Raw genomic sequence first — 18,043 nt, 5'->3', positions numbered from 1 at the left:
ATAACTCTTTCAAAAAGCCGGCACAAGCATGGTGGGCCGATTGGCCTCCTTCTTTGCCGTATCATTCTACGATTCTATAACGTTTGAAAACAGCTGTTTTCAGGAAGGAAAATCCTATCCAGGCTTCCTTAGCCCTGACCCACTTCATGGGAAAAAATGTAATTTTCCATTCAGTTTGGATCTTTGCAACTTTAGACTTGAGAAAAAACCCGTAATAACTCAGCCTTGCTTTAATATGCTCACTGTCACAGCTCAGTGGTCGCTGGTGACTTCCTCTCAAGATTTTCTTCAGAGACATTTTAAGAGGTGAGAGCGTCATTCACTGGCAAACAGCGTCAGTGCCTTTCGGTGAATTCGATCCAGGATTTCCTGAGTCAGTGAGATTCACCTCGAATCACACAACGATTCAGTAGGAGAGGGTTTCACTTTACTGCAAGGGCATGTGATAATGGAGAACTACATGGGAACAGGAGTAGGCCATTCAGCCCCTCGAGCCTGTTCCGTCATTCAATTAGATCATGGCTGATCTGTATCTTAATTCTATCTACCCATCTTGGTTCCATAACCTTTAATACCCTTACCTAGCAAAAATCTATCAATCACAGTTTTGAAATTTTCAGTTGACCTCCACCCTTTTTGGGGGAGAGAGTTCCAGATTTCCACTACCCCTTTGTGTGAAGAAGTGCTTCCTGACATCACCCCTGAAGGGCCTAGCTCTAATTTTAAGGTTATGGCACCTTGTTCTGGACTCCCCCCACCAGAGGAAATAGTTTCTCTCCATCTACCCGATCAAATCCTTTAACTGCAAACAACCATTTAAAATGATTTCAGAACTCAAGTCGATCAGATTTCACTTTGACTGATGGGGGTGAGGGGAAGGCCCGAGGCCTTCTGCTTTTTAACTTCTTGGGCTGAACCTTGATCTTCTTTACATGGTATGAGCTTTCGTACGGCCATATTTGTATTTGATTTTTTTTGTTGCTATTCCTGTTTTTTAAAACAAAAATAAGCCAATGGATGGCTGATATTTCCCCCTTTTTCTCTCATGAAGGTGTTGACTCCTTTCTGAGGGTAGAGTTCCATAGTTGTTGGTCCTCCCCTCTGGTATCACAGCCTGGTGACCATTATTCGATGTGAGAGTCTTGGCACGAATGCTGGCAGACAGGTTGACCACAGTGGGCATCGTAGCCGAGCCTGGTCCTGCACCTTCCAGCAAGTGTCAATGGATAGCCATAAGGAATAGAGAATGCAACAGTTTTCCACTTTTGATACCAAGGGCTAAATTTTGAAATGGTGGCAGGTTGGCGGGGGGTGGGGGCTGGTGAAGGTGTGCGTAGCAAACCCGAATAAACAAAACTTACCGTTTCCGATGCGATCGCATCGTAATTGATGGTGATTAACGTGCTCTCCGGGTTTTGCGCCCGGCAGCCAGCCTGATTGACAGTCAGACTGCCGTCAGGAACTGTAACACGGGGGGGGGGGGAGAAAAAGAGAGAGAGAGAGAGAGACGTCATCCGATGCTGGAACGGAAGATCGGGGGTGGGGGAGAGTGGAAGATCGGGGGTGAAGGGGGGGACATCAGGGGGGTGAAAAGGGGTGATCGGGGTTAAGAAGGGGCGATCGGGGGGACATCAGAGGAGGTGAAGAGGGGGAGATCGGGGGAGGTGAAGAGGGGGAAAGATCGGAGAGGGAGACATCGGACATCGGAGCAGGGTGGAAAGATAGGTTGATTTTGTGTTTTAACTTCGTGCAATGGTTTTTTATATAATTGATTTCATTTCTTTTTGCCCAATCCGGCCCTTCGGCGTGAATCAGAAGCCATGGGAAAGCCGCCCAGGTAAGTTAAAAAAATCTTTCTAACTACCTAACATGTCACAAGTAAAGTGCCTTAAGTACCTCAATGAGGTACATTTGGCTCTTTAACTATCATTAAAGCCGGCGGGACTTCTAGATTTGGGACGCCTGCACGCACGTAGGTGCGTCTGTGGGAAACTCGGAAGTCGGCGGGTTGGAGCCGGGCTCCAAACCAGAACAGGATTTCCCCGATTTTAGGAGCCCCCCCCCCCGCCCCCAATGCACCCGCAATTTCCCGGGAAGATCGAGCCCAGGTGTTGGCATCAAGCACTTCACAAGTCAGGTACGGTATGGCCATGTGCAGAGTAAAGGTCCTTCTTAGCGAGATTCAATCTCAGAAGATCACGCCATACTCAAGGAGTGTAAGCCCATCCATTTCCCACTCGGATTTTCCGAGTAAGATTGTCCACTGAGGAACTGAGTGGACACTGCCCAATTCATTTTCACTTGGAAACCTCACAGCCAACTGACAAAGGAGACTTTCATCCCTGAATTCAAACATAGGTCCTGGGAATGTGTCTCCCATGTCAGGAACTGTTTAGAATTCATTTTAATGTATGAACTGAGCCGTAATAGTCCTAGGTTTGCCCCCTGACCTATGTTGAGTTAGTTGAACTCGGGCAGGGGTAGAGGGAACCACAATTGGCCTCATGACCTCTAGACTAGAGAGGAAAAGCATCAGGCAGTAGTTCTACTTCTACTGGAAAGTGCATGCCTGTGAATTTTAGAAGAAGACAGGACTGGACTCAGCTGTGATACCTGCACAGTCAAATAGCCTATGCTGACTAGGCTTAGACATAAATGAATGGTGAAATGCCAGAAGGTGTCTGGGAGCTAGGACATTCAGGAATGATGGGGCAAAAATTGGGAGGGGGTTGGGGAAAATAGTTTTACCGATAATTATAATTTTTTTTTTTACAGAGTGTTTGCTATATATGAATGTACCAAACAGAGGAAATCTTCACAAACTCATTAACAATATCGCTACGAACAAGAAACACATAAATCCCCATTCCAGTAAATCATCTTTTATCTGTGGGGGAAACATTCATTGTCGAGAACCGAGTTAGCACCGGAAGCTCATGCAAGAGAGATGGCGAGAATCTTTCTGCAGGATCTCATCAACACCCCGCCTTATTCAGCGTAGATTCTGTGGCTTATTTGTTCCACGGAACCCTGGCTTGGCTCCGAACAGCAGGAGTTGCATTTCCGAATATCATCAGTACTGTGCTTGACAGTCGGGCTGTGAGGAAAGTTAGTGCATGCCAGACTGTTTAGTCAACAGCTGGGACTTTTTCTGCAGCAGAGATCAACATGCTATGGATCCAAATTCACTTGGGAATCCTTCACTTGCACCACCAGTTTTGCTTGGGAAAATCTTGGAACTGCAATAATTCACATCACTGAGGGGCAATTGTTCCAACATAAATCTCCCTACCTCGGGGGATCTGAGGGTGGTGTTTGGGGGTGGTTATGAGGTTAGGACATCATAAAACCACAGAAATGTAATTATTCTGGCCCATGCCTGTGTTGGTCTAGCTCCATGTCGGAGCTAAATACTCTAATCCCATTTTCCTGCATCCTTTAAGTGTTTATTTACTTCCCTCTTACACATTGGCATAGATTTGGCTTCAATAGCCACTCGAGATAATGAATTCCATATTCTAATAACGTTTTGTGTGGGGTAGAAAAATCTCAAAGTTGCGTTATCAGCTCCTGGTTAAATGTCACCCCGCCCCACCATTCAAGACAATTACCAACCCAGCCTCAATCTTCAGTGTCCGGCGCTGCCTTTAAACTGCCATGAGGCTGGTTGACATTGGCAGGAGCTCTGCATGGGACGTGGCACTTGCCCTTATTCAATATACATGTCTGCAGCACATTAAAGTGTTTAAATCTGTGCAAACGCCAGTGCAAGATTGTTACTACACATCAAATGGGCAGGTGTGGTAAAATGTTACCAAGAAGAGTCAACATAATTGTTAATGTGGTTTCTTTAATTTCATTCCATCATGTTTTCTCCCCTTCTCTCCTGAAGGACGGGTGCATTGCCCTTGAATGTGGTTCCATGAATGACTCAAATGCCCCGATCTCTTTGACTGAGTTCAGGCCATCAATGTCAGCAGGGGGCATCGCAAACGTACCCCAGGATAAATCAATGCATCGCATGTATATAGCGTTTACCAAGTCATCGAAACACCTCAAAGGACTTCACACAGTAAATTACTGACTTTTATATGAGCAAACACAACGTCCCGCAAACAGCAATGAGCTAATGCTGGGATTTTCCTCCACAGCCCAATCTGTGACCTAAGTGTGGTGGAACTGGTGCTGTACATGTCTGACTAATCTACCGCTGACCCCAGTGGAGCTTTTGGTGGGATTTCTGCCTGCACTTGGCTCACCTTTGCCTCTGAGCCAGATGGCTGTGGGTTTATACCCCACTCCAGGGCTTGTAGTACATAATCTAGGTTGACTCTTCAGTGCAGTACTGAGGGAGTGTTGCACGATTGGAGGTGTTGCCTTTAGGATGAGATGGGACCCTGCCTGCCCTCTCGGGTGAATGTAAAAGATCCCACAGCACTCTTCGAAGAAGAGATAGGGAATTCTCCCGGTGTCCTGGCTGACATTTATCCTTTAACCAACATCACCAATTCCAGATAATATTTATCTCGTTGCTGTTTGTGGGATGATTGCCAATATTACAACAGTGAGTAGACTTCAAAAGTAATTCATTGGCTGTGAAGCACTTTGAGTCAGGATGTGAAAGGCACTAAATTAATGCAAGTTCTTGCTTTTGTTTAGCTGTGTTGTAAATGTGCCCCAGATCACTAGCAGTAACACTGCAACAATTGCACATGTCCTAGGTTCCTGCACACACAGTTCCTCAAGTCACATTTTGTGGCTTTATGATTTTAGACACAGTCATGAAAAGATCTGTAATGTGAAAACTGGCACGAGGGTTCCCTGCCCAATTTTCCCCTGTTTTCCCTCCTCCTTTTCTGTAGGTGCTGATTTATGGTTGAGATTCTTTCTACTGGCGCTGACGGCCGTCCGGTGCTCCGGTACCATGGCATTTTCTCATATGCAGTCTTGGACGGCGAGTATTTGCTCACTGTTCGACCATGGGCGGCATCACAGCTGAGGCCGTCCGCACCATTACCCGATGTCCACGCCTGCACCCTTTCTAACTTGGGTCAATGGATAGGGATCAGGAGTGGGACTCCTGGCTGATTCTCCCCACTGAGGACCAAATGGTTGTTGTAATGCAGTTAGGAGTTCCTAAGTTCTTAATGAGGAAAGAGTGGATAGGCTGGGGGTGTTTTCTTTGGAACAGAGGAGGCTGAGGGATGATTTAATTCAGGCAGATACAATTATGAGGGGCCTAGATAGAGTGGATAGGAAGAAACAATTTCCCTTAGCGCAGAGAGGTCAATAACCAGGGGGCATAGATTCAAAGTAATTGGTGGAAGGATAGAGGGGAGTTGAGGAGAAATGTTTTCACCGAGGGTGGTGGGGGTCTGGAATTCACTGCCTGAAAGGGTGGTAGAGGCAGAAACCCTCATCCCATTTAAAAAGTACTTGGATATGCACTTGAAGTGCCATAACCTACAAGACCACAGACCAAGAGCTGGATGTGGGATTAGGCTGATTAGCTCATTTTCAGCCAGCACAGACATGATGGGCCGAATGGCCTCCTTCTGTGCCGTAAATTTCTATGATTCTTTAGTGAAGCGAAGGTGTTTTTTTCAGTTTTTAATAACCTCCCAATCTGTGGTCTCCTTATGATATGATCTACCCCTCATCAGCCATGTAATCTCCTCATGGGCCCCTGCTAATACCACACAATAATCAGCCAGTAGGAGGCATATTGGAGATTCGCAAAGGGACTCTCCCCATTTATCTTCCTTCCACATTATCCAGCATGGGTCTGATTTAAACTGATTGTTGAACTCGGTAGCAGGAACAGATTGTCTTTCCATTCCCACAGAAGGTCAAATTGTGACCATTTTATTTAAGCTAGCAACCTTCCTCTTCAGGTTTGGATTGACTCTAAAGCAGCTTGGAGATTCAACTTGAAAGTTGGATATGAACTTGTTAAAGAGGAAGGAATGTCTAGGAGGGGTACTTACTGTTTAAAGTATCTCCCCATCTCTAACTGAAACAAATCAGCTGACTCAGCCAGTAGAGTATTTTCCTGGGACCAGAAGATCTCTGGACCGGATACATGCAGCCCCTCCTCGTAAAATATGTTTTTGAGCAATGGAGGATGGGAGGAACCTCTAAGCCAAGAGCCTCCGAAGCAACAAATTTGATGGCATTTTATAGCCGTTGATAAATAAGATTAGAGCTATGTGCGATAGACCACACAGAGGGTTTCCAGAGCCAAAGACAACACCAGGACGGTCTCTTCACAGTCACGTTACTCAGTAGCTCTTTCTCCCTGTGTCTCCTTTCCTCCATACTTCCCAGACTTCTGCCCTCCATACTTTCTGGTCTCTCCTTAAGTGGATTGTACCAGCCCCTGATCTTACACCTGCCCATTCCATCCCAATCTTGCCTTTTCAGAAAGATCGGTACAGGTGAGGGTCTCTGTCCCTGCCTCAGCCCATCTGTTGCTGAAACCCTCATCCATGCTTTTATCACCTCCAGACTCGACTATTCCAATGCTCTCCTGGCTGGCCTCCCATCTTGCACCCTCCGTAAACTTGAGCTCATCCAAATCCCTGCTGCCCGTATCCTAACTATCACTAAGCTCGGTTCACCCATCACCCCTGTGCTCGCTACATTGGCTCCCGGTGCAGCAATGTCTCAAATTTAAAATTCTCATCCTTGTTTTCAAATCGCTCCAATGCCTCGCCCCTCCCTATCTCTGTAACCTCCTCCAGCCCTACAACCCTCTGAGATCTCTAAGTTTCTTGATTCCTGGCCTCTTGTGCATCCCCGATTTCCTTTGCCCCTCCATTGGTGGCCGTGCCTTCAGCTGTCTCGGCCCTAAGCTCTGGAATTCCCTCCCTAAACCTCTCCGCCTCTCTAACTCTCCTCTCCTCCTTTAAGATGCTCCTTAAAACCTACTCGTTTGACCAAGCTTTCGGCGACCTGTCCTAATATCTCTTTCTTCGGCTCGGTGACAATTTTAGTTTGATAGCGCTCCTGTGAAGCGCCTTGGGACATTTTACTACGTCAAAAGCTCTATATAAATGCAAGTTGTTGTCCTGACTCCAATCTGTGCCCCTGTCACGTGGGGCCCCCTGCTAGGGTCACTGGATTTACCCTAAGCGTCGTTGCTTCTGAGTAAGGAGATTGTGGGTTCAAGCCATATGCAGGACATCAGCACATAATCTAAGCTGACACTTCAGTGCAGTACGGAGGGAGTGCTGCATTGTCAGAGATGCCGTCCTTCAGATAACACCCTGTCTGCCTGCATAGGTGGATATTAAACATCTCATGGCACTATTTGAAGAAGAGCGAGCAGTTCTCCCAATATCCTGGCCAACATTTATCCTTCGAACATCTATTTGAAGAAGAGCGAGCAGTTCTCCTAATACCCTGGCCAACATTTATCCTTCGAACAACACCACCAAAACAAGTTATTTAAAAATTCAACTCACTTTCTGTTTCTGGGATCTTGCTGTCCACAAATTGGATGCCCCGTTTACCAGCATAACACATCATTGCAGTTCAAAACGGACCCAGTGGTTGTATCGTGCTTTGGGATGTCCTGCGGATGTGATAAGGTGCTTTACAAGTCCAAGTTCTTTCTTAAGGAATGGACTTGTAGGGTTGTGGAGGCATAACCCCCTGGAGTGATTTTAAAAAGCAATTGGATGCTGTGATTGGGGGACTGTAGGCTTTTGCTGCTTGGATGAGTCACAGTGGACTCATGTTCTCAACAATAAGATCAGAAGTTTATGTTTATGTTCTATTAATTGTCAGAATCAATAAAGAAAAACAAATTGGATACATTTTTTTGTAAGTCCCACGGATATGACATGCTTTTATACTCAGAACATTCCCCCTAATATTTAGTTCCCAGCATTCATCTATTTTTGTGGCTGAAGAAAAACAAATTAAGAGGTAAATATTTTTCCGCTTACAGACTGCAGCCGCCTACTGCCTGACGCCAATCGTCAGCAAGCGTTCGTCACCGGGTGATGATGTCACATCACTTGCTGCTGCCTGAAACACTCCGGGAAACTGGGAATGTCAGCGTTGTGATGGGGGGGTGTGTCTTTAAGGGGGGTCTTTATAAGTTAGGAGAGCTCATAATGTAATGGGAGCTTTACTGGCGATTAAGCAGAAGAGGGGTTCAAAATTATGAGGGGTTTTGATAGAGTACATGGGGAGAAACTGACACAGATTTAAGGCAATTGGCAAAAGAACCAGAGAGAAGGTGAGGAAAGTTACTTTAACGCAGCGAGTTGTTATGATCTGGAACGCACTGCCTGAAAGGGTGGTGGAAGCAGATTCAGTAGTAACTTTCAAAAAGGAATTGGGATAAATATTTGAAAAGGAAAAACTTGCAATGCTATGGGGCAAGAGTAACATAGTGGGACTAATTGGATGTCTCTGTCAAAGAGCCGGCACGGACACGATGGGCTGAATGGCCTCCTGTGCTGTGCGATTCTATGATTCTAGGAGTATTCTATGTGTTTTGTTCAGGGAAAAGGAAACTTTGCATTGGAGGAATTTTCTGTGTATTAAATCCAGACAAATTGTTCATGCTGATGAAGGTTTCAAAACCTGAGGGACATATTCGTAGCCAATGGGTGGAAAACCTTACCCATAATTTGTGAATTAGAACTGTACAGGGAATTCAGGCATAACTATTTGACCTAAAGGCTAATAAACATATGGAATTAGTTATTAAAGACCAAATAAGATATAAAAGATTTCAGGAGACAAGTAAGACAATGATTCTGAAGAATCCAATGATTGATGGTTTGCGATCAATCACAAAAACATGGAAGGGCCTGTGAGGTCAGAAAACTTTATCCTGGCCTTAAAATCTTCCTCGATTTCACAAGTAGAAGCTATTTGGAGGCTACAATTCTCACAAGGCCGATGTGTCTCTGGGGTGGAGTAGAGGCAATGCAGTTATTGTAATAGCTTAGCAAAGCACAATTGCTATTATAACAGCTGGAGTCCGTGCAGTAAAAGCCAGATGTTGCCGCAGCAAAGTTCAGTATGTAGAAAATGTTACTGCAAAGATTATAATGGATGGGGTTCTGCCATTTTCAACATCACTAATCCCTGTGCACTCACAAATAGCGTTTGCTGCCTTTCAAGCAAAATATTGCTGACAATATGCTAAGGAATTCTGAAGCCCCTTTAAATGAACCCATGGTGCTCAGTCCTGGTGTTGTGTCCAACCCTGAGATGAACCCTGCCCCCCCCCACCCCCCTCAGATCCTCTCCATCAGCAACAACAGTTTCTATTTCTCTAAGTGCTCCTTACATGCAGGAAGGCTCGAGAAGATCAGGATGGGGCGAGACTATGGAAAGGTTTGAAAATGAGGATGAGGGGAGTTCGAAGTTGACTCATGAGGGGGAGTCAACAATCCCCAGCCAATTCAGAACTCTGCAGCATGAATCATCTCCCACACTAGGTCCTGCAATCCATTGCTCTCATCCTTACCAATTTCTACTCACAGATGGGACTTTGTGTGGGTGAAGATGCGGACTGAATGAGTTGTAACTAGTAGTGGGTTGAGGCAGGAAGGGCTGCGAGGAGAACATTAGAGAAGCCGAGTCTTGGAGTGATAAAGGTGTGGACCAGGCTTTTGTTGACGGTGGGGGAGAAGTAGGGGAAAAAGGAGGTAATGTTGAGGAGATGGAAAATAGTGGGCTTGGTAACAGTGCGGATAAGGAGGCGGAAACTCAGTACGGAGTTGAGAAAAGCCCAATTTTTCAGATGTCTTGACTTAATCTGAGGTGGCAGCCGAGGAGGTTGATGGCGTCAAGGCCAGAAGCAAGTTGGCTTCAGTTTGGCAACCTGTAAACTGGAGAGAAATTTTATTTCATTAGGTCTTTATGTCAGGCAGACATTTGAAGAGTGGAGAGGTGGTCGAGCATGGAGACATTAGTGTATATGTGGAAGGGATAACATGTAATAAATAAAGAACTCACATTTATATAGCGCCTTTCACAACCTCAGGACATCCCAAAGCACTTTACAGCCAATTAAATACTTTTGAAGTGTAGTCACTGTTGTAATGTAGGAAACATGGCAGTCAATTTGCGCACAGCAAGCTCCCACAAACAGCAATGTGATAATGACCAGATAATCTATTTTTTAGTGATGTTGGTTGAGGGATGAGTAATGGCCAGGACACCAGGGAGAAATTCCCCAGCTCTTCTTCAAGATAGTGCAGTGAGATCTTCTACTTCCACCTGAGAGGGCAGACAGAGCCTCGGATTAACATCTTATCCGAAAGACAGCACATTCTGAAGTGTCAGCCTAGGTTTTGTGCTCTGGAGTGGGACTATGAACCTACAACCTTCTGACTCAGACGCAAGAGCCCTACCACCGAGCCACCAATGCAGAGGGAAGGACCAAGGATGAACACCCTGCAAGTACGTCAGCGATGATGATGCAGGGCGAAGAAGGAATCACTATCACTGCCAACTTCTATCTCCAAAATGTTGTCCAGTCACCAACACCCTTGGTTCATCCCTACCTTCACTGAAACCCTGATCCATGCCTTAATCACCTCAAGGATTTATTCCTCTAATGTCCTTGTTGGTTTCCTCACCTTCAACTTCAGCAAAGCCTAGCTAATTCAGAACTCTGGAGTATGAGTCACCCCTACTCAAATTCCTGCAATCCCACCGCTCTCATTTTACCAAATTCCACTGCCTCCCAATGCCTCAACAGATTATTTTCACAATCCTTGCATATGTTTTGCCTCTCTACAGCCTATGCTCACTCTTCTTGAAGTAGCTACTCAAGCCCACACCCTCCATTCCCCTGAATCACTACTTGCTCCCCCCTCCTCTCCCCCACTCTTCCATCAGAAACCAATCTTTCAGACATAAGGCTTTGTGCTTGAAACTGTCATCCTAAACCTCTCTCCATTCTTTGATAAACCTCCTAAAAGTTTAAATCTTGAACTGTGCCTTTGATCTCCCCACCTAGGTTCTCCCATCTCTTCCCCCTCGTGAAGCATCCTGAGACATTTTTTTCTGTAACTGATGTTTTAAAGATGTTGCAATCTGAATTGAAGCCAAAATAGATCTTTTTGGGCATCAGACTATAGTCTAGTCTAGGTTCCACAATCTCCGAGCACCACTCTCCTTTTTACTGAACCTATGCACCATCAGTCCTTGTTGAGAGCCAATAAGAAGAGGCCCATGTTAGGAACATAGGAACGGGCGTAGGCCATTCAGCCCCTCGGACCTGTTCCGCCATTCAATTGGATCATGGCTGATCTGTACCTCAACTCTATCTATCGACCTTTGTTCCCAATCCCTTGATGCCCTTACCTAATAAAAATCTATCGATGGCGGTCTTGAGGGTTTCAATTGACCCCCAGCATCCACAGCCTTTTGGGGGAGCGAGTGCCAGTGTTTTGACACTGCCCCTGATGACCGTCCTTAGGATCCATGAAAAGCCGTCTCCCCGAGACTCTGAGAGTCCTCTGCCTTTATAATATAGTGCAGGGCTGTCCACACCATGGCCGTAGGGCCGTAGGGTTGCCAACCCTCCAGGATTCTCTTGGAGTCTCCAGGAATTAAAGATTAATCTCCAGGACACTGCTACGGGCAACCAAGGAGAAAAATTATAGGGACAATTTTCTTTGATCACATTGATCACAGATTTTATTTTTAAATATTGAAAGCAAAGAAATAAACACAAACAGAAAAAGCAAAGGTGTTACAGCTCAAAAGCCTCCTTCTCCTCTCAGTGACCTACCTACAGACCTTGATGTCGGCCATTCCTGGCTTTGTCCTAAAACTATACACTGAAGTGATGAAGTTTATTTGAAGCCAAACACATGAAATGGAGTCCCTTCGACGCGTGTGACGATCCGGATTCTTTCCCCTCAGTCTGGTTCAGTAAAAACTGAAGTCGAGTACATTTTAAAGTTCATCACAACTTTAATAGCAGGTCTTAGTCTGTAGCTTCAATTCAGATTCCTGAGAGAATCCGAACGATTCTAACAGAATAAGGAGACAAAGACAAAGACAAAAACTCATACCTTTATACAAATCAATAGGGGTTGGAACATCATTAACACAAGAGTCAACACCAATCATAAGCCGGGCACAGGTTGCCATGCGAGGTTACATTATTTCCGGCCAATCATAGATAATCATGTGCTGACCATGTTGCTGTTAGACATCAAAGGGGATACTTCCTCACCTTCCAACTTGGAATGTTCTTCCCTGTTCCTTCTGTTCCTTATCTCCCAACCTGGAATGTCTTTCAACTTTGGCTAAGCTCGTTACCTATATTGATCTGCCATAAACATGGAGACATTCAGACCAGTCCTTGAATCACATCAAAGACTCTACATTGATAAGACCATGCAAACCTGCTGACTACGCAAAAATATGGCCCAGCAGGAGGCCAGGCCACCTGTACCAATCTCAGTTACTAACTAATTAACCCTTTCTAACCATTTTGCATTCTGCTTCTTTGCCACGTAGGCATTTTAATATTTTACCGAAAACTGACCACGTAGGGATTCTCATTCCCCCCTTTTATCATTTCATGATAACCAATTATTACGGTGCTCACTGGTTCTGCAGGTTCTGCAGCGCAGCAACATTTAAGTAAGCAATAAACTATAAGAATCATAACAATGAATATGACTAGCCCTTGAACTAGAGAAGTCCCAATAGAACACAGACATGTTTCATCAATATGCCTTTGTACTCTTATCTGTTCTCAGGAACAGACTCCTTCTAAACATCTCTCAAGTAAGCTGCGAATGTTCTTGGTCAGCTAAACCTATTCATGTTAGTTTGAAAAGGCTAACATAGTCAAATATCTCATGGTGCTTTATATTTTGTTTCCAGCCTAACTAGACTGAATGGTACCTTTCAGACCATTTTACACCTGTGAATTGGTGCCCTCCCCATTATATCCATTAATCCAAATTCTCCCTACAATATCCCGTTAGATGCTGTACCTCATCTTAACCAGGTTCCCTTCGTGTTGGCCACCAGTCCGGGTGGAAGAGAGGCAGAGCATCTGATAATCCTATCAAACTATAATTGTCTTCCCTTTTACATGCACCTTACCCCAGCGGGTGCTACTCCCGGTACCATTAAGATGTTTTCTTAGTTGAAACCACAGAGACAATGGGGACATTCTCACCCAGGCTCTGTTTTACTATCTTTGCTAAACCCTTCATCCTCTGCTTACATTTATTACATGCAATGAAAATCAAGAAGCACATTACAACAAACTGCACTACGACTAATACATATGAAATTAATCTAATCCAAGGATGGATCTGTATATTCAGTCCCAAATTCCAGAGGTCATTTCACCAGGTGGTGACTTTAATTTGGTCAATGTCATGCTTAATGTTGTTATTGTCCTGTTGTAGGTTATAATAAACCTTCTGGGAGAGGCGTATCTCCATTCGCAATGCTTTCAAGTATTTAGGCAACAGGAGTGTCAGATACCCAAATGTGTCCTGATATGCTTTTAAGTCCTTTCTGACATTCTCAGAAACTTGTACGGTGGTGAGGTTATGCCGGTGTATCTCTACCAGTTCCTCGGGTCCAATCCGAACCAGGACTTCAGAAATGGAGTAGAATTCTGGACTTAAAATATCACAAGTTAGATTGGCATATTTAAACGTTTTCAAATTAGTTGTAACACAATATTCGCCCTCTCCGGCATATGCCACTTAAGTGGGTTTTAGATCCGCCTCTAGGGCCTCCATGGTACAGTTAATATCCGGATTGGTACCGGTATTATTAAACCCACACTGTGCTTCTAGGCTGTGTCCAACACTATGTGGACACACAGTGACAGCATGTCTAGTAACACATCCCTTTAATTTTGTTCCAGCCAATCAGCTTAAATCTACGTCCTCTAGTTCTTGAACCCTCTGCTAGGGGAAACAGGTACTTCCTGTCTACTTTATCTGGGCCCCTCATAATCTTGTAATTTTGTATCCATCGTGCGGATATCTTCTAAATATTGTTTCTCCCAATTTTATTGTTAACTGATGAGAACCTAACACTGAATTTTGGAAATCCAAATTACTGTGTCCCTCTTTACTTTAATTTCAGTCCTTTTGATTGATACCAGTGTTTCCTGACTGTTTCATTAATTAGTTGGTTTCTCGATGGACCATGTGTCAGTGCCTTGTTTAAAAGGATTTCTCACTCGCCTGAACCACATTAACCATTTTCCTGTTGTGCTGTTGTCAAGTAACTGAGCCTGTCTGAGACTCATTCTTCAATGTATCTTCTTCATGTATCTCCGCATACTAGCAGCATCTCATAGGAATGAGCTTAGTGTTCTTGGATATTAACTTTCTGCTGGCCAGTCTCTTCTTCCTCATGGTATTTCCGAACATTTTCCATGGCACACATCATATGACCTGTAGGATTCAGTCCTGTAAAAGCAACTGGTTTGTTTAAAGAGTGGTTGCAATAGCTCACCAGGCCATAGGCCTTTGTAATCATGTTCTTCATCCTGATCTCCGTTTCAGATGATGGCAACATACATTTGTATCTTTTATGTCCACTGTAGCCATTCTTAGGTTTTCAGGTTATCTTATCAAAAAGATCAGGGGTGTCTAGAGTGCTTATCTCCCCCTGCATGGTCCCGATGTCAGGGTAGTGGCCAGGCTATTGAGTGTAGTTTTCTCATTATTCATTATAGGCAAGGACACGAATATCTCCACGAGAAAGCTATCAATTTACTATTCTCAACTACACTTTCCTGACTTCCACTAGATTGTATATTTATGCCAGATTGATTTTTTTATCATGCCCAATTCAATGACTTTAGAGAAATTCCCATATCTCCCCACCTCGAGCATTCTGTCTCGGAAGACAACAAATAGGTTAAAACAAAACAAATCAAAATGTTTTCAAAAGAAGAGAATCAGGTTGATATCACCACGCTGTGACATTTGGTATCCGCTGATGTCTGCAGCTAAAGTCTTAAATCTTTAACACCACTGGATCGTTTCCTGCACCAAATTTCTCCAGCAAAGGTTGCACCGTAACTTTGTAACGACTCTTGGTAATCCTGCACCATCAACACTCACGTGGTCCCAAAAAAAAACCAGGGTCACCTGTTTTAAAAGAAACACAGAAAATCCATTGCGGCTCTTCTTGAGAGCCCAAGTGATTAATTTGTCAAATCTTCATTTATTATTTATTTATCCAAAGGAATAATCCCTATACCCGAAACAAATTTAGAAAACAAAACAGGAGAGAGAAATTGCCTAGTTCCACTCTCGCTCTCTCTCTGAAGCACGCAGCCTGTCTGAAATAAACACTGTCTCTCCCACATACAGATGTACGCAGGGCTGCAGACTGGAATTTCTAACTCCAAGTCCTAATCTCTGTGTTTTCAAGATGTAACCACATTAAGCAGATATCATTAGCAGCCGCCTGCTAAGATACGTTATATTCCTCTTTTATTAATTTATTAATGGTTTGGGCATGTGTTTCTAGCACTGTAGCCATCCTTTGCAAATATATGGTCAGCATTTGATCCTCAGACAATTCCTTATCTGTATTTTCATTTATCTTTTAATATATCTTTAATGCGAGACCCTAAATCTCTGACCTTTTGATCTAATGTTGTCAAATCAATGGTGTTAACAACTGAGGCAAAGGCAGTTGCTATATCACTTATCACAGATCTTTACGTCTCCATATTTGCCTATCTCTTTTTACGATGTCCACCTCCATTCCATGTGGCTCTTTGTTTTAACACTTGAGTTAGGAGGTGTTGATCTAATTGTTGAGTTTTCTTAGCATTCTCAATGCGAGTTATATAATTTGTCAGGGAAGGTCTCCCCTCTTTGGTCAGATCTTGTATTCTACTATTAATTTCAAATAAAATTGAATAGCCCCAGAACTTGTCAAAACTTCCTTATCATACTGTGGCAGGGTAAAACTGATAGGTGTTTAGTACCCTGTGTCAGTACATAGCTCAAGTAATGGACTTCCAATTGTCTAACCTATGCTTCCTTTTCATATGATTTGTTTTAAATTCCTTTATCAATTTTTCACTGTAGCGTGAAAACTTATATCTCAGTCAATTGTAGCCTTTGGCATTTCCGAGTAATTGGGACAATTTTACTAATATAACCTATACCAATTATCACCTCATGTTCACCTGCGTAATGGTTAGCCTCAGACAGTTCTCAACCGACTGGGTCATTTCTATCTGTTTGAACTGCTCTTGGCATGACATTCTGGCTTCTTGGGATGGAAGGGGTTAATATTAACTTGCTCTTGTGGTAGGAGTAACTTGATCCTTCTCCCTTTGAGATTAAGTTTCCACCTTCAAAATATCTCTTCACACAGGTTTGACTGATTTTTTACTTCTCACATTTGTGGATTGCTTTATACTATATTTTTGCACACTATTTTTTCACATACTTTTAGTGGATGTGATTATAATCAACGCTCCGAGCTGTTCCAGCTTTCCGACTTTTCCTATCACAATGATCCTGATAGTTTTTTTAATCTATCCTGTTAATTTTTAACCTCTTTTTAAACCACAGCCAATCACAAAATAAACATTCAAAATGCCAATTTTTTGAAGATCCCATGTCTGGAATTTAACATGCCCACACTTTATAAGAACCAGAATTAATAGGTCACTTAACCTCAATAACTCCAATTTTAATTCAGCAGTATCAGAATTAAACATACGACAAGACAGATACATTACACAAAGGAAGAAAACACGTAAGACACAGTAAGAAGGGGGCGTGGCCCACAACACCGACAAAAAAAAACACTGATCAAGACAGGCTTTTTAAAGGGACAGTACACTTAAACAACAAAACCTTTCTTTTTCGGGTCTCTGTCTTTTAAACATTTGTCTAGTCACTTAATTCTATCCATTTTTTTTTACAGTACTGTCTCCATAAAGCAATTAGTTCTTTGGCTGTGGTACCTCTGTTATTTTTCCAAATTAATTCCTGAGCCTCTTTGGCGGCATCTAAGTTTTATCAATAGTTCCTGTTTATATCCAATCACCAGGAACTTAAACCCTGACTACCCTCAGTGATATTAACCACTGACCTACCGCTTACAAGTTATTCCCTCAGTGATATTCGACCACTGACCTCTTCCTGCTATTTCTGTGTATTCGCCAGACTGACCTGAATCTTGTAAGGACGCCACACGAGTGTTAGCGATTGGACGATTCGTCGTCAGACTGACGGATTGGAGGAAAACCGACGTAGTAAATTAAGACTACTTACATCGGGGCGCCATTTCCTTCCTCCGTGTCTGAGACAATCCGCCTCTTACTCCGCGAACTCTCGGTGAACTACCGTTAAGATCCCCGTAGGGGCCACCAAATGACGATCCGGATTCTTTCCCCTCAGTCTGGTTCAGTAAAAACTGAAGTCGAGTACATTTTAAAGTTCATCACAACTTTAATAGCAGGTCTTAGTCTGTAGCTTCAATTCAGATTCCTGAGAGAATCCGAACGATTCTAACAGAATAAGGAGACAAAGACAAAGACAAAAACTCATACCTTTATACAAATCAATAGGGGTTGGAACATCATTAACACAAGAGTCAACACCAATCATAAGCCGGGCACAGGTTGCCATGCGAGGTTACATTATTTCCGGCCAATCATAGATAATCATGTGCTGACCATGTTGCTGTTAGACATCAAAGGGGATACTTCCTCACCTTCCAACTTGGAATGTTCTTCCCTGTTCCTTCTGTTCCTTATCTCCCAACCTGGAATGTCTTTCAACTTTGGCTAAGCTCGTTACCTATATTGATCTGCCATAAACATGGAGACATTCAGACCAGTCCTTGAATCACATCAAAGACTCTACATTGATAAGACCATGCAAACCTGCTGACTACGCAAAAATATGGCCCAGCAGGAGGCCAGGCCACCTGTACCAATCTCAGTTACTAACTAATTAACCCTTTCTAACCATTTTGCATTCTGCTTCTTTGCCACGTAGGCATTTTAATATTTTACCGAAAACTGACCACGTAG

This window comes from Heptranchias perlo, chromosome 29 (assembly GCF_035084215.1).
Source record: "Heptranchias perlo isolate sHepPer1 chromosome 29, sHepPer1.hap1, whole genome shotgun sequence".
Taxonomy (NCBI): Eukaryota; Metazoa; Chordata; class Chondrichthyes; order Hexanchiformes; family Hexanchidae; genus Heptranchias; species Heptranchias perlo.
This window is presented reverse-complemented; position numbering follows the sequence as displayed.